This window comes from Pipistrellus hanaki (assembly GCF_964339955.1).
Source record: "Pipistrellus hanaki genome assembly, chromosome: 12".
In the NCBI taxonomy this organism is placed as follows: Eukaryota; Metazoa; Chordata; class Mammalia; order Chiroptera; family Vespertilionidae; genus Pipistrellus; species Pipistrellus hanaki.
The window spans coordinates 40,854,548-40,879,972 of record NC_140514.1 but is presented as its reverse complement, the minus strand read 5'-3'; the positions used below and the strand labels follow the sequence as shown (position 1 = coordinate 40,879,972).

General features: G+C 45.0%; 1 long non-coding RNA gene across 10 annotated transcripts in view; it reads right to left on the bottom strand.

Moving 5' to 3' along the window:
• Positions 1–25,425, bottom strand: part of LOC311631350 — a 741,950-nt gene that overhangs the window by 590,117 nt on the left and 126,408 nt on the right. Inside the window, exon 1 of one of the 10 annotated variants that reach the window (XR_014796559.1) lies at positions 13,296–13,324. The exons of the other annotated variants lie outside the window; for them this stretch is intronic. This is a non-coding gene — a long non-coding RNA (uncharacterized lncRNA). Of the gene's footprint in view, positions 1–13,295; positions 13,325–25,425 lie in introns of those variants that run through there. 10 annotated transcript variants of the gene reach the window in all.

Genomic DNA, 25,425 nt, shown 5'->3' with positions numbered 1-25,425 from the left:
AAGCTCACAATGTAATCCAGACAGTTTCCTGGGTGGTCAATCTAGGGAGGAGTCAGGAGGGAGTAGAGGGGGAGGAGGGAAGGGGCAGAGGCAGAAATCTTCACTGGAGGGCTGAGCTCACTGAAAGGCAGACACGTTTAGGTAGGGAAAGTAGAGGGAGGGGTCATTTTACAGCAGGATAATTATATATGCTGGGTGGGACAGGGACAGATAAACTACTAAGAGCATGCCTCCCACTAAGTTAATGATGCTTTGTGCTGGGATACTAGTGGATGACAATGGACGCCCGTGACACTGCTCACATGTATCATTATCACAATTATAAACACCAGGGCTTAACATTTACCTGCCGAAGGGAGGCTCATGGGTGTAATGGGTGTCTCCCAAACCTGTGGTTGAATAAGAGAGCACCTGCGACTCCTAGAGAATTTGCTTTGATTAAAGAAGCTTCTGGGTTTTATTACTTTTCCATTTTGAGATTCTAAGTTGCTGTTCTGATTAATATGGTCACATCTATATGCCAAACCCTAAGAGAAGGAGGCGGGACTTCCCTCTCAGCCACAGGTGGCTTAAGGAAGGCATGAGCCCATTGTGACTTAAGAGATGTAATTTAAGGAATCCCAGAAAGAAACTGCCCCCACGAGCCTGTCCACGTGCCTGACACAACACCATGCTCTATCACGCAGTTGTAGCCAGTTCTCTTCTTACAAACGTTAAGTCCCCCTGAGGAAAGCCACGTTTCCCTCTCATCTTTGGTTTGAATGCAATTAGCATTCCTCTGAGGGGAGGAGAGAAGGCATAGAAGAAGGATGGAGGTCAGGTTCAGGATGGAAAAGTGGGGACAGATCACCACCACCCTGCCTGGTCTAAAGGAGAAAGCCTCCTGTCCAGAGATATGCTGGATTCCGCTGCTTCTGCAGGAGCCTGCGCTCCGCGGGCTGTCGGCGCGGCTGAGCCCACCCCTCGGAGGGACGTGCAGAGCTGCAGGTCTCGCCTCGCCCCCAGGAGGGAGGGCACGTGGGAGGGCAGCTGACCCTGCGCGGCCCTCGGGGGCAGTGACTGCCGTTATGTAAGGGCTTATGAAACGCGAAGGACCAGCCTGGCGCTGCAGGATGGGCGCGAGTGGCCGACAAGCACGCGATATATCGATCAGGTCCCTGCCCGCCGCAGCCCCGGCGGGAGAGGATGCGCGCCCGCTCCACCCGGGGCCGCCCGAGCTGCAGCTCTCCGGGGCCCACGAGGCCTGCTCACGGGGAGGCTCAAGTTCAGATCGACTGGAGGGGATTCCGTGAACGACGTGTTTTATCCGAAGTCGAAGTTCACGGGATCTCACTTCCGTCTCTAACTCGGTTTATCATCTTCTGTCTCCAAGTGGCTGCTCACCCTGGGACTCAGCCCGCCATGCCCAGGTGGTGCCCGTGCTGCCACCTGCAGGTGAAAGGGGGGACTGTAGGTGTTGGCCCCGTGACTGGAGGGAGGATTTCAGGACAGGGTTGAGTGTATTTCCGATTACTGGAATCACTGACGTTTAAATAGGTTCATTCCAAACAGCACAGCAGTTGGCAAGAGACTTATCTAGCCTCCACACATCCTAAAGATTTCCCTTTAGTTTGGTTTTTCATTTGTGGATTTGGAAGGGGACTGATGATATATATTTGCACAAATATAATTAGGTTGTGTAAAATAGTAAAACATATTTCAAAGCATGTAATTGATCCACACAGGTCAGTGCTGGTGCGTTGCTGGTGCCGCCTCTGTGAGAAGTCACTGTGATTTCCCCCTGTCAGCTCCTCCTTGCCCATACTGTTCAGAATGGCCCCTGTGCCACCACCAGTGGTCATCATCTGAATCACTCACAGCCCAGTGGGCTACCCCATCACCCTATACTCCTGCACATGGTGACTCTTTCTGCAGGTATCCCAACGCCATGGTTCTGAAAGTGAGTAATTGTTTAAAACATAATCTTAGACCAATTCCATTAGAGTGATGGGTACGAGCACAGGCCCTGTGGCCTAGGTTTGAATCCTGGCTCCCACTTTTTCACCTGGTGGCCTTGAGAAAGTCACTTGTTCTCTCTATGCCTGTTTCCTCACCTGTGCTAGTACAGTCTTCACAGGATTGCTGTGCATTTTAAATGAGATCGTGCACTCGGGCCCCTGCAGTACGGTATACTGTGGAGAGGATGTGCTCTGAGCACAGAATGCCCAGATGTGTGTCCCGGCTTTGCCACTAGCTGGTATGGGGGACCTGGGGTAGGTTACTTCCGTTCTCTGTGCCTTGGGTTTCTCATCTTTCTTCCCTGACAGATGGGGAGCTCTGTGACGCTCAGACTGTATTTAGCATCTCAGTTGTCTGAAAAGTTCTTTCAATTTCCCGTCTCTAGAAAAGAAATAAGGAGAAGAAATACTTTTCACTGAACAGAGTCAGAAAACATGATATTACTAGTACTTTAGACAGTTTTAATAATAGATCTATCCTGATCTATAGAGAAAGAGATTTAGAATAGGTTTTATCATTTGGGCCAAATATCCCAAAGGAAGATCTTCCTTTCCTGATTAGTAAAAACAATAAGACAACTAATATATATCAAATGTCACCCTGACCGGTTTGGCTCAGTGGATAGAGCATCTGCTCACAGACTGAAGAATCCCAGGTTCGATTCTGATCAAGGGGGTGTACCTTGGTTGCAGGCTCAATCCCCAAGAGGCAGCTGGTTGATGTTTCTAGCTCTCTATCCTTCTCCCTTTCTCTCTGTAAAATCAATAAAATATTTTTAAATAAAACATATATACTGGTATCAAGCGTCAACCATGACCAGGCACTAGACCAAGCATGTTACTACACACACAGGTTCATTCAAGTTCTTCCATAACCCCCCATACTCTACTTGGCCTCTTTTCACTAATGAGGAGGCAGGCTGAGAGCTGGGACTTGCCAGTGTCGCACAGCTAGTAAGTAAAGGAGCAGAACTGGGACTTGAACCCAGGCCTGTCCAACACTGGGAGAGAAGGCTCTCGCCTCTAGCCGGCTAGCCTGCCTCCCGGGAGTGGCAGGGCAGCTGCTGCTGGCTTGCTCTGGAGAGGTGTCCGATGTGGAACAACAGACGCGCTGAGTGTGTGCATGCTTTCTATATCCTGTCTCGCTTCCTTCTCTTTGATTTACTTTGCATTTCGATTGATTGCGGTTTATACCAGAGTCATCTTCTTTGGCTCCTTTTCTGCCTGTGTCTGGCACTGCGGGCCCTACTCCGGCCCCAGAGTGCTCTCTCCCCTAGTCCCTGGCACCAGGGCAAGGGGCAATATCCGGTGTCAGAGATCAGCAAAGCCCTCCATGTGACAGATGAGCACTTGCCCTCCCAGCTGACTGCGCCCATGCCTCTGACGAGTGGTTTCAATGACTGTCAGTCAGTCCAGACCTTGTCTCTCCCCCAGCAAGTCCCAAATGCCTGGCTCACAGGCAGCAGCTGCTCCTCACGTGCTCCCGGCCCCAAAGGCCAAACATTTCCTCTCGGTTCATACAGTCCTGAGCCTCCCCATTCTCTCCCCAGAGCCCTGTTTGTCCCTACCCATTGCACCTGCCAGGTCCAGATTCTTTTATGACGGATGGCACAGCCAATGTGTTTTTGGCATTTGATTTCCATATACTCAACAGCTTCAGTAACTTCAGCAATAACTGTACAGGGAGCCCCAGACTACTCACAGTTTCTATTCACAAGACTTCTTTTAAAATCTTTTTAAGGATTTCCGAGAATTCTAAACTCGTTTCCCTGTCATATGCAGTTCTAAATAATCAGTAGGTCCTGAGGCAGGCCCCAGAAACTGGCTGTCACTTACTGAGCACCTGCAGTGGAGGCAGTGGGCAACCAAATACGTCTATGCCACCGTGGCACTTGAGGAAAAGCGCCTGTGGCTAAAGAAGACGGGAAAGCAGGTGGAGATGCTGAAAGAGGGGTCTGAGCAAACTCACAGGCCACAGAACGGGAACTTCTCAACCCCAGATGCAGAGGAAGCACCCAGAGAGCTTGCTAAAAGGCGGCTGTTGGGGCCCCTCCCCCGGGATTCTGATTCCTCGGGTCTGAAGTGGGGTCAGACAGTCAACAGGATCTCTTCCAGTGTAGGAGGTCCACAGATAAACACAGAAGAAGGAAGAGGAGGAGGAGGAGGAGGAGCGGGGGGGGGGGCTGGAGGAGGAGGAGAAGGAGGAGGAGGAGGAGGAGGAGGAGGGGGGGGGAGGAGGAGGAGAAGAAGGAGGAGGAGGAGGAGGAGGAGGAAGAAGAAGGAGGAGGAGGAGGAGGAGGAGGAGGAGGAGGAAAAGGAGAAGGAGAAGAAGAAGGGGAGGAGGAGGAGGAAGAAGAAGAGGAAGAGGAAGAAGAAGAAGAAGGAGGAGGAGTAGGAGGAGGAAAAGGAGAAGGAGAAGAAGAAGGGGAGGAGGAGGAGGAGGAAGAAGAAGAGGAAGAGGAAGAAGAAGAAGAAGAAGAAGAAGAAGAAGAAGAAGAAGAAGAAGAAGAGGAGGAGGAGGAGGAGGAGGAGGAGGAGGAGGAGGAGGAGGAGGAAGAAGAAGAAGAGGAGGAAGAGGAGGAGGAGGAGGAAGGTTGTTGGTGACTCATTCCTGCCAGGTGGGAGTGGAAGTCCATGTTGCCCGTTTGGCCTCCAATAGACACTTCAGTACAGGAGAGGTATCTTTATTGCTGGGTGTGGGTGAGAGCTCCAGCTTCCCACGTGGCCTTCACTGACATCATCTCGCAAGTAGTCCAGGGAGCACCACCCTTGCAGGGAAAGAATGAGGTGTATTCTTGCAACTTTCATTTTCTTTGCTGAAGCACAATTGTGAAACCCGATTTCTAAAGATTTGATGGTAAGTTCACTGCTCTAAGGATCACATGATCAAGACCAAGGGCATGTTCACCACCTCCAAAGCAGGGGGTTTTCCGTGGCCAGACAATGTCCTCAATAAGCCCAAATCCACAGACTGCAAAACAGCATTCTTAAAGCCAACATGTCCACATCTAAATGACGATCTGGTGGCATTAAGTAGGGACAGATTGCTGGCAAAGGTCTTTCGGGGAAGGCAGTCATTTTTAATGAATATGATGAACTTCCTTTTGAAGAAAGCCTGAATAGACCAGGTAATAACGTGTAGCACACAGGAAGATTTCAAACATCAAATCCTCTGGCAGGTGAAAAGTAATGCAGGGGTATTCTGGAAGCTATAAGAAGTTCAAGCAACTCCAGGAAACACATCAAGCTGTTGATTATTTTAGAAGTGTCGAGAAAATAAGAGATTGTAAAAGACATCAAAAATGTTGTCAAAGGAGTTAGGAACTGCTTTAGAATTTCTGAGGTTTTTTGTAAACATTTATATTTAAGGGTTTCTTTTATTGCAACAGTAAGAGTGCAGAAGCATATACTACTTTATCACTTTCAGAGTATTCAGAATTTATTTATTTTTTAAAGCAATCCAGGAATTACTTAATGTTACATTTTCTTTCGATCAGAACTATAGAAGTAATGCGAGGCACCTTGCAGCCGTGTGTGATAATAGTTTTGGACTACACAGGGTAATTTAGAATCCAAGTCAGGTGATTTTAAAAGAATTTTTATTCTCTTTCTGTATTTCTCATTTGCATGGAACTCAGTCTCCACTGGCAGTATTCTGGCTACCCTCACTTCGATCACCTTTAACTGGAGGAGGGCTATTTCTCGGACACTGCTCTTCAGACACACGGGTTCAGAAGAGGTAGCCAAACTGATGCGATGCTGACGCCTGCCCGGGCCACCATGTCTAGGCTCCTTGCTTGGCTTTTGCTGACAGGCATGAGGCAACAGTGTTTTATATAGGTCATATTTTCTGCTTCTTCACACACTAGTAAATGTCTCATGGATGTTAGACATTGTAATCTTTACTTTGTTGGATATTAGATATTTTTGTATTTTTTAAGCTTAGTTCTGGGACACCGTTAAATTATTTGGAAACAATTAGGTGCTGCTTTTATGATATTCTGGGAGGATCCTGAGCTGTGCTCCGTCTATGGCTACCTACTCCTCACTACTGAAGCCAGGCCTGTCTGCGCATGACCCAGGGCCCCATGAAAGGGCACTGTTCCCAGCCTTGTACTGTTACTTCCAATTCTCTCAGGTAGGGTCCTCACGCTTGGGCTTTTCAGTACTCAGCTGAATTCTTGACAAGAACCCTCTGCACATCTCCAGAGGTTCTCCGCCCAGCTGTCCCCTCCCCAGCACACTGTCCTGCAAACGCTGTCCTGCAAACTCTAGCTGCTTGGTCTCCGCGGACATCCCTCTCTGTTTTCTCAATTCAGAGGGTTGTTTTTTTTTTTACTATATTTTATTGATTTTTTACAGAGAGGAAGGGAGAGAAATAGAGAGCCAGAAACGTCAATGAGAGAGAAACATCGACCAGCCACCTCCTGCACACCCCCCACGGGGGATGTGCCCGCAACCAACGTACATGCCCTTGACCGGAATTAAACCCGGGACCCTTCAGTCCGCAGACCGACACTCTACTGCTGAGCCAAACCGGTTTTGGCAAGGGTTTGCCATGCTCCACCCGAGTGCTGTGGCCTAGCACAAACGCTGGAGCAATTGTAGGGCTCAGCTTCTCTGTTTCTCAACTCTCAGGAGACACTGCTTCCTCGTCCAATGTCCACGTCTTGAAAACCACTGTTTTATGTATTCATGTGGTTATGTCTTGGTGTGTGTTTTTCAATTGTTGTTGTTTCAGGCAGAAGGATAAATCTAGTCATTGTTCCATTTTGGCCTGATCAGAAGTCTCCTAGAGAAGTTTTTAACTTTTTATTTAAAAAAAAAAAAATCAAACTTCCATAGAAATTGTGAAGTACAATGAATGCTTGCTTATATACTCTTTTTTTCCTAGATTCAGCAATGGCTAATATTTTGCCTAATTTGTTTTATTTCTCTCTAGATAGGTAGATACCGATATACTTGATGCATAGGTCATTATAGTTTTTGCTGAATCATTTAAGAGTAGGTTGCAGACATCATGCCCCTATCACATTATTATATCCATTTTTCAGAGGAGGATACAGGCTCAGAAAGGTGAAGCAACTGACTCAAGGCCACAGAGCTGCTAATCAAGGGAGCCAGGATGAGAACAAGGGCCATCTTTCTTCACACGTAGGTTTTAACCACAACATTTTACAAGAGCCACCATCTTTACCCAGCACATCAGACTCCAATAGCAATTCCCTCTGGAGAATGGAGAGAAAAATCAAGAATTCTTTCTTCCTCCATCTTCAGTCCACGCTATTATCTAAACACTAAAGGCCTGTTGCACGAAATTCGTGCACTCAGGAGAGGGGATGTCCCTCAGCCCAACCTGTGCCCTCTCACAGTCTGGGAGCTCTTGGGGGATGTTGGACTGACAACTTAAGTCCAGTCCCCCCAGGGAGCAGGCCTAAGCCATCAGTCAGACATCCTTAGCGCTGCCACAGAGACAGGAGAGGCTTCTGCCACCACCTCTGCATTGGCCAGCTGTGAGCCCGGCTTCTGGCTGGGTGGCAATCCCCTTGTGGGAGTGCACTGACAACCAGGGGACAGCTCCTGTATTAAGTTTCTGCCCCCTGGTGGTCAGTGCACATCATAGTAACCTGTCATTCTGCTATTTGGTCAATTTGCATATTAGCCTTTTATTATATAGGATGTCACTTGTTTTTTTTGCCCCCATCTAGCTTATTAGAGCAATTCAGTGCCTGCCTCACTTAGCAGGAGTGAATTTAAAGTACTTGACTCCTTGGAGATTTGACACTCGTTTAGGCCCAAAGAACCAATCTGGTTCATACATCCTGACCTCTTCCTCTCCTTGCAATCCAACCTCAAAGGGGTACCAGGAACTCACACTTTTCAAGCCCCATTTTGTCCCTGGCTACCATCTTGCGTATGTGCTCACTGGGGCCCTAACACAGAGCCATCGTGGGGCCTGGCCACATGTGTAGAGCAAAGGTGCAAACTCAGAGACAGGAAAGAGACCCAGGAGGACCTCCTGCTGGCAGCTCCTGTTGGCTGACAGGGCCACCTTCATGCTACAGAAATCTGGGTACAGAGGTTCTTGAGTCTCTGGGAGCTTGGTTTCTACTGAACTCAAAGCCTGGCCTTGTGAAAGCTGTGTTCTTCCTCCAGTCCCTTCTGACTGGCCATGCCAGGGCCCTCTAAAGCCACTGTGATGGTTTTCTGTTCCTGTTACAGTGTCTTCTCATCACGGCATATTCCTGGAAAAGGCCGTGATTCATGTTTCATTTCAGCCCTTTGCAACACAAGCTGCTTCCTGGCAGCTAACCGGAGGGAGGGAAAGAGAGCAGGGGGAGTCCTGCTTCACTATTTCCAGCTAAATGTCACTCGCTTAGTGAGACTTTTCCATTCTGCTTCTGCCAATGAGTCCTCGGGCCGCAGCCCTCCCCTGCTCTTCACTTCCCTGACCTTTCAATTTAGAGTATTTCATGTCTCCATCAGCCATTCACATCATGCATTGTTTGTTTCATCACTCGCTGACAAGTGAATCCCACTTGTCTCCTTAACCAGACTGCATTTCTGGAGAACTGGGACTATATTTTTAAGATATTTTTATATCTTCCTCAACTCAGAATATAGTATTATGTGCCTTCCTTATCACCCTATTTAAAATTCCAAATGAATAACGCCCTCCCCTCTGATCTGAAATGTAACTTATTTGTTTTGTTTCATATCTGGTCCCCAGGTGAGCCCCAGAAAGACGGATTTTCATCTCTTTGTTCACTGATTCCCCCTTCCCCCCCCCCCCCCCCGAATTTAGAACAGTGTCTGGCATACTGTGTGTGTTCAATAAATGTGTCTGGAATTAAGGGATGAATAATGCAAAAAAAAACTATGAAGTGAAGCAATAATATTTCTGGAAGATTTTTTTTTCCATTTCAACCCTTGGTTATTCATGAATTTCAGGAGGATTTTTTTTTATTATAATTTTTTAATCCTCACCCAAAGATACATTTTTATTTATTTTTATAAAAAGAGGAAGAGAGAGAGAGAGAGAGAGAGATAGAGAGAGAGAGAGAGAGAGGGAAATATTGATGTAAGAAATATCAATCAGTTGCCTCCCTCCCAACTGGGCATTGAACCTGCAACCTAGGTATGTGTCCTGACCAGGAATTGAACCCACAAACTTTTTGGTGTATGGTTCAGTGCTCCAACCAACTGAGCCACCTGGTCAGGCTCAGGAGAATTTCTTTAAGCTCTCAAATCAATTTCATTTTTTAAAATTCTGGCTCAAAAAAGTATAACCACCAGTAGTTAATTGAGCTTTCACAATATACAAGTAAAATGTATAAATGCTCATTTAATGAACACTTCTCTCCACAGGTTGATACTGTTAAAATGATCATTTTTTTTAAAATATATTTTATTGACTTTTACAGAGAGGAAGGGAGAGGGATAGAGAGTTAGAAACATCGATGAGAGAGAAACATCGATCAGCTGCCTCCTGCACACACCCTGGGGATGTGGCTGCAACCAAGGTAGATGCCCTTGACTGGAATTGAACCTGGGACCCTTCAGTCTGCAGGCTGACACTCTATCCTCTGAGCCAAACCGGTTAGGGCTAAAATGATAATTTTATTGATGAGGATCCGAATCTTCTAGAATGTAAAACCTTGCCTGGTCTCACAGTGAGTCGATGGCGAAGCTAGGACTTGAACCTGGGCTGTTGTGGTTGGCCACCACTCTGCTGAACCCGCTTTTCCTACCTTAACTGAATCCAGACTTCCGGGATGACCCTTGAGCCTCCTTCCCTAAGTCTTCAGGTCCCGGCCAGCCCCGCTCAGCCTTCCCCGGAATAAGACTGGGTTCTGGGAATGTCCAGGAAGGACTGACCACCTACTACAACCCAGAGAAATTTATGGAAGGGGAAGCAACTGAAAAATGAAAATAAAAAGTTTCTGATACCTGAGTTGCCTTCATTAGATGCTGAGGAGCAATTTAAGGCACAGCATAAACATTGACTGTGATGGAGGTAACTGTAAATAAAGCACATTTCAGGCACAGCCAAGAGTTAAGTATGGGTCACCTTGCGTTTGAGAGAACGGTTCAACAAGGGCAGATGTTGCAAAAGCGGTTGGATGCAGGAATTTGAAGTTCAAGCAAGAGGGCTAGGGATACAATTGGGAGTTGACAACATCATGGAAATTTGTCAAAGCAGGTGTCCTCGAGGCTGCCAAACTTTCTTCTTAGCTGTCAGAGCCCCAGCCCTGAAGACGGCCAAATGTTTCTGAAAGGTTGACGAGAGCCATGTTTAGGTTTCATTGTTCCCTGCATTGCTACAGCTGCTGCATCCCAAAGCTCAAGTTTGCCCTATTTCCCTCCTCATTGGGGTCCCACTGGGATCAAATAGTGTGTCTGACCCATTGCCATTGCTCACTGACTGAAACGGTTAACCTCAGAGATTGCTGCTGGGACTCCATTATCCTGGGCTCTCATGACTGACCAAGGTACTTATAAAAGGGATGCATTCTTTTCTGGTATATTAAAACCATAATCCAGGCCTGGGATCCAATTGCCTCATTTCAGTGACTTTGCATGTCTCAGATCTGAAGCCAGTTTCATAGTGTGATGTGAGATCCCTCTTATTTCCTTCTTTTTCATATTCTGGGCATAGCATGTACCACCTTCATTAACCATCCAACCAATGGGCATCCCATCCCTGCCCCTCGCTGTGAAGGTGGAGATTGCAGAGCATGAGGGAGAGGGGGCTCAAGTTCTCTGGTTAGCATGGGGTACCTGAAAAGTACTGACTGGGGGTCGGGCGCGGAAGGATTTTTTTTTTTTTTTTTAAAGCAGCGTTGAGAACCAGCTGAGGTTGGAAATCATAAATTCATTCCAGAACCAGTCACCAGGCTGTGGGATTTTCTCTAGCTGAACTCCAGTAGAGAAAACAAATAGGAGGGCCACTTCACGGTTGGGAAATGGCCTGGCAAGCGCATAGGGAGAGCTAGTGTTGGGTCCTTGATGAGAACAATTGCTAGTAGGCCCCAGACTGGAAAAGGAAAGGAGGTAAACCAGAAGGAACTGATACTCAGAGTGTCCCAGCTCAGGCAGGCTGTGGGTGAATCCACAGGGACTCAAGGGGAAGGAGCACGGGGGAGTCTGGGAAAAGCAAGTCCAGGACAAAAGAGACTACTGCAGCTGGCAGCCCATGCTCAGTCTGCCTCAGGAACCTCCACAGCCACAGCCCCTCCCACAAGCAAGGCAGCAAGAGTCCTACACAATCCCCTGTGGCCAGGCCATACCCTACCCATCAGAGGTCCCAAGCATCAGGGCTCAAAGAAGCCTGTTTCCCAGGAACAACTCAGCCACCTCCTGCTGAATCTCTCCAGTTTCACTTTCTATTGGGATGACACTGGGGTACCCCACCATTAAAGGCAGAGCTGAAGAAGTCTCAAGAATGCAGGTAACAGGAAAGCACAGACATTAAGGACTAGAACCAGAGACTCAAACCCTATCAGGACTCTTCTTTAGCTTCCTTCTTTCCTTTGCTCTGCGAGTTTTCTTCATTCTCTCTTAGTGAAGAAACTTACGAGCTTGGACTCCAGAACCAGCTGCTTGAGATTCTAATCCCAACTCTGCTCTTTCATTTACCAGCTGAATGACCTTGAGCAAGTGACCTTCTCTGTGCCTCAGTTTTCTCATAGATATAATAATAGTGCCTACCTCCTAGGATTTCTTGAGGAAGCAATAAAAGAATACTTTTAAAGCATTTGGAAGAGTCCCTGGCCCCCACCCAGGCTCTCTCTCTCTCTCACCTAAGAAAAGAGTACTCTTGCTCTAGGCCATGCAAATTTCTAGAAGTGCCAAGTATGAAAATGAAAGAGGGCCAGTCCATGGCCTCAGGAAACCTCAAAGACACAGCAACCGGGTTTTAAGGTGAACTTGAACTGAAGATTGTCTCTGTCTTCTTTTTTTTTTTTTTTTTTTAATATATTTTATTGATTTTGTACAGAGAGGAAGGGAGAGAGATAGAGAGTTAGAAACATCGATGAGAGAGAGTCATCGATCAGCTGCCTCTTGCACACCCCCTACCGGGGATGCGCCCGCAACCAAGGTACATGCCCTTGACCGGAATCGAACCCGGGACCCTTCAGTCCCCAAGCCGACGCTCTATCCATTGAGCCAAACCGGTCCCGGCTCTGTCTTCTTATTTAAGCCCAGACCCTAGAGCCAGCCTTCCATATACTATGCTCACTACATGACCTGCATCTCCTCAGCTCAAAATTCTCCCCTCTTAAAATGCTCTCCAGGGGAATGTGAAATCCATTGTTAAAAGTTTTGTTCTGAATAAAATATTTATCTTTTGTATTGCTAAAAATCAAAATCAAAATGTTCCCCAGTTCATCAAGACCTCAATCTGATATCTGAGTTACACTCCAGAAGAGGAGAGGGCAGTAAGAAAGTGCTGTCTCACCCCTCTGTGCCCCGGTTTCTTCATCTGTCAAGTGGAAATCATAACTACCTCTCATCCCAAAGGATCTCTTTGAGGATAAAATTAGAACTGACCACCTGATAACCCGCATCCAATGCCATTTCAAGCAATGGTGTCTCAAGAAGGGCGGGTAAGAGCTAATTTGGGGTGAGAGACACTGATACTCTGGACTGTATAACTAGCTATGCCAAGGTTTTAAGTCCCCACGTCACCTAGCATGTTGGCCTCAGGACGCAGGGCCCTCAATTGATGCCATCTGGTATTTACTCAAATGATAAGAGAAAATTTAAGATCAATCTAAGCAAATTATAGTCTGGGAAGACTGTTCTGCAACAAAGACTAACGCTGTCCATGTGGAAGGCAATTTGCAATATCTACCGTAACAACTCATGCGGTGATTCTTTGACCACACAAACCCATATCTGGGAATTTATCCCACACTTACACCTACATTCCTACGAGATGACATATATACAAGATTATATGATAAACACAAGGATTAGAAATAACCCAAGGGTCCATAAATAGGGACTCGTGAAATATACTATGGTACATCCTTACAACTCAATAGCTTAAAATGGAACAAAGGAGCTTTCTATGCATTGATGCTGGAAGATCCCCTTGACACACTGTGTTAGAAAGAGTGGGAAATAAGAAAGCACTTTAGTATTTTTGATTTGCTTGTATTTTCACAAAAAGTCACTAGAAAGATGCATAAGAAATTTCGTAAGAGAGGTAGGAGGGAGGCTTTTCAATTATACCTTTTTATATTTTTACTTTTAAATCATGTGAATGTTTTAACTTAGCAAACAATAAACTAATAAGGGAAATAAAAAATAAAAAAAAATAAAATAAACACTATAGAATGCATTCCAGAGGTGCAAAGAGTGCTCACTGGGTGACTAGGATCCTGGGTGGGCCTCTGACCGCCCTGAATCTCCTCAGCTGGAGGACAGGAGACAGTAGCCCTGTCAGCTCTCAGTTCCTCCCAGCCCCACTCTTCTATAAATAAGATTCTTTCCTGGATCGTGCCCTGTTTTATATCATCGCTACCTTCTGTGACCTTTCGCTTATACAAACGATTGCAAGTTGACTGAGCCTGTTCAGCACCATTGTCCAGAGAATTCCCAGAATCTTACCACCCATATTTGGCTACTTCTCATTCTTGGATTACATTGGGCAATTGTCCATGACCCTGTGCTTCTCTCTTGGGCTTTGTTCAGAAGCTTTTAAATTTGTCCTTTAACTTGGGTTACTCATTTCAGAAAGCAATTTGGTCATATAAAGAGTAAATATGGCATCCTGTTCCTTGGGTAATCACCTTCTATATGACAAAGTCCGGTACTGCTCGATTGATTCATTTGGCAGTACTTCTGGTAAGGGCAACGGGAATAAAAACGCGTGAGTACGGCGTACGGAAACTGAGTGAGCCGGGTTGCCCTGCTGTGTCATGGGAGACAAGGGCAAGGCTGGGGGTTGACGAGGAGCCAAGAGGGCAGTGCACTGTGCCTGCGGCTTGTTGGTGCTGCTGTCCCCTGAAGGTTGCACATTGTAGGAGAGAGTGGACAGAGGGCTAGGCTAAAGGCTGAAGGAAGAGGGAGGAGCTCTATGAATGTACGACACCAGCTCCAAGATTGGGTCTGGGCCCAGCTACAGAAGGAGGTGGCTCCGCTGTCCCATCTGGCCAGTGCCTGATGCTGGTGTAGACAGTGTTGGCATAACTCACTGAGACACCCAGATATCCCAAGAGCGCAATTTTCTTTAAAAATCATTTTTGCCCAAAAACTTAACATTTTTAAATTTTTTTTTTTTAAATCTAATTACTTTTCTCCAAACACAATTCATTTCATTTTTCCATGTTTACTTCCAGGCCCTAATGATAAGAACTTACTTTTCCAGAAGTGGAATACTTGTGTGGGTCAATTTCTGTTACTGTTATATAACGTGACTTTCTAAGCCTGTGGCCTTAATGTCTTCTTAATGATAATTTTTAAAATATATTTTATTGATTTTTTTTATAGAGGGGAAGGGGGAGAGATAGAGATGAGATGAGATGAGAGAGAAACATCAATCAGGTGTCTCCTGCACACCCCCTATTGGGGATGTGCCCGCAACCAAGGTACAATATATGCCTTTAACTAGAATTGAACCTGGGACCTTTCAGTCTGCAGGCCAATGCACTATCCACTGAGCCAGACCGGTTCGGGCCTTAATGACTATTTTGATGATTGAATACTATTTCATTGCACATAACCCCTATGGATTAGTTGACCATTTCCCTGTTATGTTGGAGCTCCTCATACACTTAGCTTCTCTAGCCTTAAGAAGATTTTCTTTCAAATAAATTCTTAGGAGGGAGATAACTAGGCTGAATGATATGAACATGATAGACATTTTCATTACTTTCTTACTTGTTTTTCCTTTCTTAAACTCCTATCTCCAGCCATGGAGTTTACTATACCATCAGTCAGATTATCTGTTTATATTGGTGACGAGTATTTAGAGTCAAGGTATTGTTTTCTTATTATTTAAATAAGATTTTTTTTTAAACTTGAGTTTATAGCCAAAACCGGTTTGGCTCAGTGGTAGAGCGTCGGTCTGCAGACTGAAAGGTCCCGGGTTCGATTCTGGTCAGGGGCATGTACATTGGTTGCAGGCACATCCCCGGTAGGGGGTGTGCAAGAGGCAGCTGGTCGATGTTTCTCTCTCATTGACGTTTCTAGCTCTCTATCTCTTTCCCTTCCTCCTCTCTGTGAAATATCAATAAAATATGTTTTTTTAAAAATAAAATAAAATAAATAAACTTGAGTTTATATTACTGATAACATTATTTTTATCATAAAATTAATGTTTGCTCATTGTAAAACTTTGAATGTTTTTATAATGTTTTATATAATTGATTACATCAATGACACATAATCTTATTGTATTCTTATTGATGTTAATTTTTTTTTGAAAATTTTCAATACTATCTATCAATCTTTTTTAAATCATTTTCACTATAGCTTCAATTCTTATAAAGCTATTCCTCCACAATAGAAACAAATACTCTCATGTTGCTAGTCTTCCCATGACTTGATTTAGATGTTTAATGAGTTATAGACTTGACATTTACTTTGGTGTGTGGTGTAGGAGTGCCAGGAAGGAGTAGAAACCAGACTTTATTGATTGTATTGATTTTGTAAGGTATTTAGTCCCACTCCTGGGATGTCAGGTTGGCAAAATTATCGGGTTGCAGTACTTATTTTTACGATTCGCCAGTCAATTTACATGTTGTTCTTTTTTTGCAAGCAGAGGCTTCAATTTGCCCGGGCATGAGCCTTGATTTACACTTCTACATTTTTCTACAGCAAGCAACTAGCCCATGCCTTCCACATAGCAGGTGTTCCATAAGTATTTATTAAAATAGAACTAGTAGCATGAAGCTGTTATTTAAAAGAATAGTCCAGAAGCTGAGGGTACTGTCTTTAACCATCAGGACATATCCCCACGGGTCAGCCTTTCCCAAGTCATTATTAGCTGCAGAATGGAAATACTGGAGGGATAAATAAATTTATCATTATTTCCAGATAACGTGATGTTAAGCAATAGAGGATTCGTTAAAATAAGAAACATCAGTCCGACTGGTGTTGCTCAGTGGTTGAGCATCCACCTAGGAACCAGGATGTCATGGTTAGATTCCTGGTCAGGGCACATGGTCCGGTTATGGGCATTATACCTGGTAGGGGGTATGCAGGAGGCAGCCAATCAATGGTTCTCTCTCATCATTGATGTTTCTGTCTCTCTCTCCCTCTCCCTTTCTCTCTGAAATTAATAAAAACATATTTCTTAAAAGAAAATAAGAAATATGAGGCAATAGGATTCTGTATAGCTACCAAAGATGATGGTGTAGAACCACATTTATTGTTGTGGGAAAGTGTCCAAGAGAGAGTACCAAAGGGAAGAAGCAGGTTACAGCCATGATTTAATTTGAAATATACAGGTACATACTATGTTGAATATATACATAGAGAGAAATCAGGAAGGAAATTACCAAATATATTTAGGGATTATATCTCTGGCCTATTGAGTTCCAGGCGGTTCTTATTTTTCTATTCTTTTCAGGATTTTCTGAATGCTTCATAATAAACATATTTATATAATTGAAAAAACAATAAATCTCTTTTACCCACAAATTGGATGTGCATGCAAACTCATTTCAAGTTCATTAGGAGCTGTGTTTCTCCCAAAGTGGTTAGTGTTTGTGACCTAAGGCCACTTCCCAACCCATCCCACCTCCCTGAAAAACCAGATTGGACTGCTCCACTTAGCCCCTTCCCCTAGAAAGGGGAGCCCTCCATCTGTGGATTCCAGAAAGGCCTAGTCTGAGCCTGAATCTCCAGGTGGCCATGGGCCCTGGCATCAGAACCCACACCCTGTCCTAGTTTCATCTTCTAAGGCTGCCCACCTTATCCAAAGTAAAGAGGGCTTTCTTGTGGTCACACAGCAGAAGCTTTTGCCTCCCTAGTGGGTGGATTTGGAAATCACTCTGGCAGCCTCAATCCTCCATATGCCAGGCTGCTCTGCCCCACTACTGGGCTGAAGGTCATGAGCAGAGCATGCCAGTTCCAGTAACCTGACCCCAGGTCTCTTGGGGGTCTTAAATGTCTCTCATCTGTACCCCTCTGGAGGGCCTCAGCCCTGTACCTCAAATGGCTGGTTGAGCTCATTCTGCCACTTCATTCCTGTTGGCCACAGTTTTGTGTCTGAACCAACACCTGCCATTGCCCATCTCATTGTAGAAACATTGCCTGCCTATATGTGGTGGATTCGGTCCTCTTAATGCTTGTCCATTCTGCACCCCAGAGGTTGTAAGAAGGCCCTTCTTTCGTCCCAATGTCTGCTGGAAAGAGGACCGGATTTGCCATCTCCCGGTTTCAACTTGAGTCATAATCTAGCAGCCGCTCCCTGGAGCCTCTTCTTCTGATCTCTCCTGGGCCAGAGACGACCACTCTGTGAAAGAATGGTCAGGTCAGCTCCATAAGGCCGGACTTCCTCTTTCCAGCCTGGAACATTCTCTCCAAACTGCCGCAGCATTGGAGTGAGTGACCAAGTCTCAGGGTGACTCAGTAGACTGAGATCAAGGCTGGCCTTGATTATCTTGAGACTATTAAGAGATTGGTATAGTCATCCCTCATCTCTCCAAAACCAGCTCCCTGTCAGTCTCATCTTGGTCATTTGCTTTCTAACTCCATAACAGAGGGGAAGAGCAAACAAGAAAAAAGGAAAGCAGCATCCACAAGGCAAGCCTCAGGAAGTGAGATCCTGAGAATGACCACCTGTAAGGATTGGAAAAGTGTGAGATCTCAGAGGGGAGAAGCAAACAGCCCTGTGTGTCTGATATTACCTCAGAGAACAATAACTGATGTTTCTAGTGTAACCCCACCTCACATAGAAACATGGGTCCCTTTCAGCATGCTCCCCAAGAGTGCCAAGTGTTTTCAAAGAAACCCCAGACATCTGAAGACTGCCTACCCTGCCCCAGTGGAGAGGCTCCTTTTTGCCATGCATCCATCAGGAGCTTTCGCACAACCACACTGCACACTGGTCGGCTCTTGTCATTTGAATGGCATTTCTCAGAAACTAATCCAAAGGTGTTTTAACTGTTGATACATTTATATACCAATATATTTAAAGCACAAATAGTATTGTTTTGCTGCATAGAACTAGCCAATGAAGAGAAAAAGAAAACTGGACCAACAAACTATTAATGACTTAAGTTTTCTGTTTAACTTCATTCTCCTCATTTGTAAAATGAAGTATATATACCTGCCTGAAGTGCTTCAAAAGACTACTTTGAAGATAGGGTGGCTATGTGAAAGTTCTGCCTATAAAAGGAATGTGTGTTTTACCGTAGTAATAATTCCTCTTATCTAAATTGGGTTAAAATTACAAGAGGAAGGAGAGTTGTAAGTACAGAGTACTTATAATTACAAGTACTATTTAAATTACAAGTGTATAACTCAAAGATTAGAGATTAGGTATATCTTGCAGACAGGTAGTTGATCTAGAATTGGGCACAGTTCAGAGTGGGCTTCTGGCCAGCATTAGCAGTATGCCATTTTCAGGGAACGAGTGACACCTGTTGCACTGTACTGCAACTGACCTGGAAAATCAGAAGTCTTCAAACCAGCCATGACTTATATACAATTTTAGTAAGGCACAAGATGCCATTGCAAAAATTAAAATTAAAAACAATCATAGAGTGTTTTCCTTGGGAAAAAAATCATGATTTTTCTCATATTTAAATTTTTTTCATATTCAAATGTAATGCAAATTAATCGTAGAAAATAAAGAATATCCAATAAAATCACTATCAACTCTTAGTTTAGAGCCACTTCCCCTGTCAGTGTCATCATCACTCTCAGTTCGCTCTTCTCCTTTATGTTCTTTTCCTTTCTTCTCATCTCTCTCTCCAAGCATATTGTTTTTTTAAAAATCGTAGTCACTCGGCTGATGTAGCTCAGTGGTTGAGCATCTACCTATGAACCAGGAGGTCCCCGGTTCGATACCTGGTCAGGGCATATGCCCAGGTTGCAGGCTTGATCCCAGGGTGGGGCTTGCAAGAGGCAACCAATCAATGATTCTCTCTCATCATCAATGTTTTTACTTTTCTTTCTCCTTCTCCCTTGTCTGAAATGAATAAAAATACATATTTTTTAAAAAGGTAAAAATTATTCATCAGGGATAACCATTGCTAACAGTTCTGTGTGTATTATTCCACACATTTTTATGGCTATAGAAATATATATTACAAACTCATGGGGAACTGTGGGGCGTCTCAGGAAGAAGCTATTAGGAGGAACTTGAGGCTTGCACTAGGTGTTTGCAGGAGGCTTTAAGGAAGCAGGGCTTTGCTCTGGGTGGGGTGTTGCCAGGAAGTGGGGTAATGCTGACTGGGTGCCTTACTAAGTCTCATCCAGACGGAGGGACAACTAACATGATGCTGGAGCAGGTGAAGGGCTGGTAAGGCAGCAGCAGCCTCTCCTTCGGCAGGAACAGCTGGATGCCTGGTCATTTTCGTGGTTTGGACAACGTTCCTGTTTGTCTGTGTGCACCCATGATTATGGAGTGGTCTTGTTTCCTCTCAATCCGTCACATCCCGGCGTGGCCTTAGCAGATGCTGGTGTCCTGTGAGGTGGGAGAACGCCAGGGCTGCCTGGGACGCCAGGCCAGCTCCCGGCTGGCAGGGCTGCTCTTCTGCCTCATGGTTTCCTATTTTGTTCACTTAAGTTTTTCTCGTCAATATGGGGTTCCTTAACCAAATTTCTCTTGTTGAATAATTAAAATTTTCTAATATTTTAGACTTACAATTAACATTAAAATAAAAACCTATATTTTTGCACAATTATACTGTTATTTCCTTAAAATAAATTTCCAGAAGGTAATTACTGGGTCAAATGATATAAACATCTTAAAGTTTTTAATAGGTATTAAAATAGAAGGCCTTCTGTAAAGTTTGTATTAATTTCATGTCCAACAATAGAATACCCAATTCCTTCCCAAACTGTGGTCAACGCAATGATCATTCACCTTTTTAAAAATCATAGCCAGTTTCATAGACAGGAGAACATCTTGTTTTCAATAATCTTATTATGAAAAAATGGATAAAAAAAAAAAAAAGAAAGAAAGAAAGAAAGAACAAATGAAGCATATGTCTCCCTGGACTGCCTATCTGTCACTAGATCACATGAGACTGTCTCGGTAGCTGCAGGGGAGTCCCATAGAGGGTACAGAGCCTTTGGTTGGTGTCTCAAGTCTGTTTCTCAAGCTGCCAGTTCAGAAGAGGTGTCAGCAGAAGGCACTGTCTTTGGGGTCCTCAGAATTTGGGACTGTGCCTTGACAACAATGCTTTCCCATTCACTTATCTGCCTCTCCACCAAGTTAGGAGCTTTAAAGGGCAGGTATAGCATTTTATTCACTTCTTTTTTACTTATTTAAATCTTATGTATATAAAATGTACCATCTCCTTTTAAGGTGAAACCTTATGTCTGAGGAAGAGAAGCTTTTAAGTATCATTTTTTAGTACTCAGTTTAGTAATTTTAAATACATTCATAATATTATGCAACCATCACCATCATCTACCTATAGCACTCTTTCAACCCTTATAAAACATTTAAAAATTCTACCCCTGCTGAAACCGGTTTGGCTCAGTGGATAGAGCATTGGACTGTGGACTGAAAGGTCCTAGGTTCAATTCTGGTCAAGGGCATGTACCTTGGCTGCGGGCACATCCCCAGTAAAGGGTGTGCAGGAGGCAGCTGATCGATGATTCTCTCTCATCAATGTTTCTAACTATCTCTTTCCCTTCCTCTCTGTAAAAAAATCAATAAAATATTTTTTTAAACTCTACCCCTATTAAATAATAACCTCCTCATTCCTTTCATCCACCACCCCTGGCCACCACCATTTTAGCTTCTATCTCTATGAATCTGACTACTCTAAGTACCTCATATAAGTGGAATCATGCAGTATTTGTCTTTTTGTGACTGGCTTATTTCACTCATAATATCCTCAAGGTTCATCCATATTGTAGCATGTGGTCAGGATTTCCTTCTTTTTTGAGTAGTGTGTAAGAAATATTTTTAAACCACTAAAGTATGGGGTTGTTTGTTATTATATCACTAAAGGCCTGGTGCACAGATTCAGTGGGGGTCCCTCAGCTGGCCTGCAGGGATTGGGCCAAAACTAGCTCTCCGACGTCCCCCAGGGATGTCGGATTGCGAGAGGGTGGTTCTCGGGTGAAGCACCCTGGAATCGGGCTCCCTCCTTTCTGGTTCCGGGTGCATCACCCAGGAACCACAGCTGTCAAGTCACTGCAGCTCAGCAACTCCTGTGTTGAGCATCTTCCCCCTGGTGGTCAGTGCACATTATAGCTACCAGTCAGAGTGTCTGCCCTCTGGTAGTCATTGCACATTATAGCTACCAGCTAGTCGGCCAGTCCCTTAGGCTTTTATATATATAGTTAACAAAGTCTATCCTGACTACCATAGCAATAAATACACAAAAGAATAATAACATATCTAGCAAAGCTCCTAATGGTAGCCTCCTCATAAACCTTTGTAGAGGTAGCATGTAGACACTTGGGTTTGTCAACTAGGACACTTGGGAATTGCAAGGTGATCACAATCTATGATGAGTTATAGTATTACTATTATAGACGCCCAGTGCATGTATTCGTGCACCAGTGGGGTCCCTTGGCCTGGCCTGGCCTGCAGGATTGGGCCAAAATTGGCTCTCTGACATCCTCTGAGGGGTCCCAAATGCAAGAGGGTGCAGACCAGGATGAGGGACCCCACCGGTGCACAATCAGGGCCAGGGAAGGATATGGGAGGTTGGCCAGCCAGGGAGGGACCACAGAAGGGCTCCAGGGCCTGTCTGGCCTGTCTCACTCAATCCTGACTGGCTGGACCCCAGCAGCAAGCTCACCTACTGGTTGGAGCGTCTTCCCCCTGGTAGTCAGTGAACATCATAGAGACTGGTCAACCAGTTGACTGTCTGCCCCTGGTATTCAGTGCACATCATAGCAAGTGGTTGAGTGGCCTTAGCATATCATTAGCATATTACACTTTGGTTGAACAGCTGACCGGACACTTTGCATATTAGGCTTTTATTATATAGGATGATGAAATCACAGGCAAATTGCCTAAATCTAGTAAATCTGAGAGGCGGTAGCTTTTAAGTATGATAAAAGATGAATATGGTGGTTATGTGTTGGGAGAAGCTATCTTAGGAGAAATGGCTTCTTCATTTTAAAAGAAATCATTTAACTCTACCCTTCCATAGCCAGTTCTGTTCTCTTGGTCTTTAGGCCAGTTCATAATGTAGACATCCAGACTCAGCTAATTTTAGAAATGCTGATATTAGTTACAGTAGACATGAATGTTTCTCTACAAACTCACAGGAACAAAACAAAAAACAAAAACAAAAAACAAAAAAAAAGCATTATTTCTTGTGAATCAATTTTTTTTAATATATTTTATTGATTTTGTACAAAGAGGAAGGGAGAGAGATAGAGAGTTAGAAATATCGATGGGAGAATCATCGATCATCTGCCTCTTGCACACCCCCTACTGGGGATATGCCCGCAACCATGGTACATGCCCTTGACCGGAATCGAACCCGGGACCTTTCAGTCCCCAAGCCAACGCTCTATCCATTGAGCCAAACCGGTTTCGGCTCTTGTGAATCAATTTAACCTGCACTCCCACTCACTTCAGAAGGAAAATATTTTATCTCAGGCATTTTGAGGGTGGCCATCTTTCTCCCTAGAATTGAACATGAATTCATGGGACTCATGTGGCTCCCAGCAAAGGACAGAAGAGGTTGGTTTCTATGACTGCTGCTGCTGAGAAGTTCATTCTCCAAACCCACTCAGCCAATGGGCAGGCAGCTCCATCCTTTCACAACTAGTATGGGACTCTTCCCCCTCATCCTCAAGGCCATCACTGTCTCCAGCATCTACCCCTCCACCTCACAAAGCTTGTGACACTTCTGGAAAAAGTGCGTGGAAATAGAGCACAGGTCTACATTACTCAAAGACTAAAACAGCCATTCCCCACTCTCACCTAAGGCAAGGGCCACTTCGCCTCCTCGCTTCTTATAGAGGAAGGAATAGGAGCTTACCTATCGTGAGCAAGCATGTCTTGAAAGGAGAATATTAAAAATGGATGTTGACTGTTTGCATTCCTGGGCTTGCAGGGAGGATTCTAGGAACTCCATCTGATGCTAATGGAGCCCCTCACTTGACAGATATAATGTATGCCTATGCAGGCCTGAGCTCTCCCCAGTTCTCTGCCTCAGCCTCTCACCAGAGAGATCTAACCAGCTTCCTTAACACTTACCCCTCAGAGAGTGCATAGTGTGAACCTCAGTCCTGGAAGGACTTCATTGCTAGCCTCAACTCGAAGGACTTGCTCGAACCTGAGGATGAGATTTTGGTGAACAGTTGCTAACTCCTCATGTCCCAACCATGGTTCCAGCTGCAGGTGGTGAAAGCCTTTAGTTTGTGGCCCAGCACTGCCGAGTCTCAGAGTGCCAACTCTGTCATAAATGAGGAGTGCCACACCCACCAGTGGGCAGGTCCAAGATGCATCTATAGCCCTAAACTCCAGTCCCCTGGGCTGGGAACCAAGGGGAAAGAAAAGAGGAAGAGTTCTTGACTTGCACTTATTTCTCCACAGGGCCTGGAGCAGCCCTCTTAACCTGACCTCTGACCCCTGACCCCATCTAACATCCTCAGGAAGCTAGATCCCTTCTCTATTGCTTGCCATTCCCCACCTCAACCAGCACCTGGTGTTTTCATCAGTCCAGATAGACCTGTCTGGAACCACACCTGTTGTCCACTGGTCACACAAGTTACCATGTCACAGAGAGGCCTGTCCTGGGGCCCATCAGGGAAAACTTAAAAACTACAGCAAGATTTTTTGTACTTTTACTGCTAGTTTTTCTAGTTGGTAAAAACAACCTTTCAAAATTCCAACTTTGCCTCTGCCAAAAAAGGCAAGTCTTATCACTATACCCTTGAGACAGGCAGGACCTGTGTATAGTCTGTTGCAGCCATGACAATAGCAAAGAAGCCAGGACAGTCAGGACCCAGCAGATACCAAAAGGACATTTCCCACCATCACTGAGGCTACCAGTGAAGTTGTGGGCTGCTGGGGAAAGGGAGGGACTGGGGGTCTCCAGGGAAAAGATGTGAGTTGGCCTGTTAGGTTAGGCCATGCTGTGCTAGAGCTTCCTTGGCTCATAAGAGCCCATAATGAGCATCTCTTTCTGGCTCTATTTTCAGTAAGGCGACGTGGGTAGCAGCAGACAATGGTAGGAGTGACAAGCTGAAGATAACAGTTTAGGGATCATGAACCAGAGCCAAAAACAAAGGGGAATTTAAGAGTGAGGGCCAGCCAAAACCGGTTTGGCTCAATGGATAGAGCATCGGTCTGCAGACAAAGGTCCCAGGTTCGATTCCGGTCAAGGGCATGTACATTGGTTGCGGGCACATCCCCAGTAGGGGGTGTGCAGGAGGCAGCTGGTCGATGTTTCTTTCTCATCAATGTTTCTAACTCTCTATCCCTCTCCCTTCCTCTCTGTAAAAAGATCAATAAAATATATTTAAAAAAAAAAAAAAAAAAAAAAAGAGGGCTAAGAAGTGAGGCGCAAGTCCCATCTTCACCCTTCTTTAATGTGTGAAGCCAGCCAGGTCTCTGGCTGCCAGAATCTTCACAATTGTCCCTGTAGGAATCCTGCACCCTCCTCCAGCTCTCTTCTCTTCCCACACCCCAAAAATAATGCGATTACTCGAACTATTTCTCTAAGGGCTGGCTTCACATTCCTGAGCTCTCACTCACTCTTGGGGCTTGAATTTTCCAACTAAGAGGTGATTTTTCCTCACTTCATGTCTATTCCCATCATTCCTCATTTTTCCTACATTCCTCATCCCATTTTCCTCCAACCAGAGCCACTGTTTAAGAACCAAATGCTCAAATCTACCATGACCTAATCCAAGCATGTCAAACTCGTGGCCAGCGGGCTGCACATGCTTGAAATCCTCCCCACCCTGGAAAATTCTTCTCCTCCCCTCCTCAGAGACACCAGACCCCTCTTACATCTATCTCCCATCTCCTTTCCTCCCTCAAGTGGAATTAACGCTTAACTTTGAGAGTAAAGTGAGGACAAACCGAAGAACATACACCTTCCTCCATTCCCACAAAGGACTAAGAAGGTCACTAAGGTCAAACATCTGAGGACTACAATAAACCACAGGCCCTGGCACCCACAGGCCTTAGACACTGGCTGCTAAGATCTGGCCAGAGATGACATCTGTGTGAGGAAATGACCCTCCTTCCACCAAATGGGGCTTAAAGTGATACATGTGTCATGGTTAAGGGGTATAATTTTTGTGTAATAGT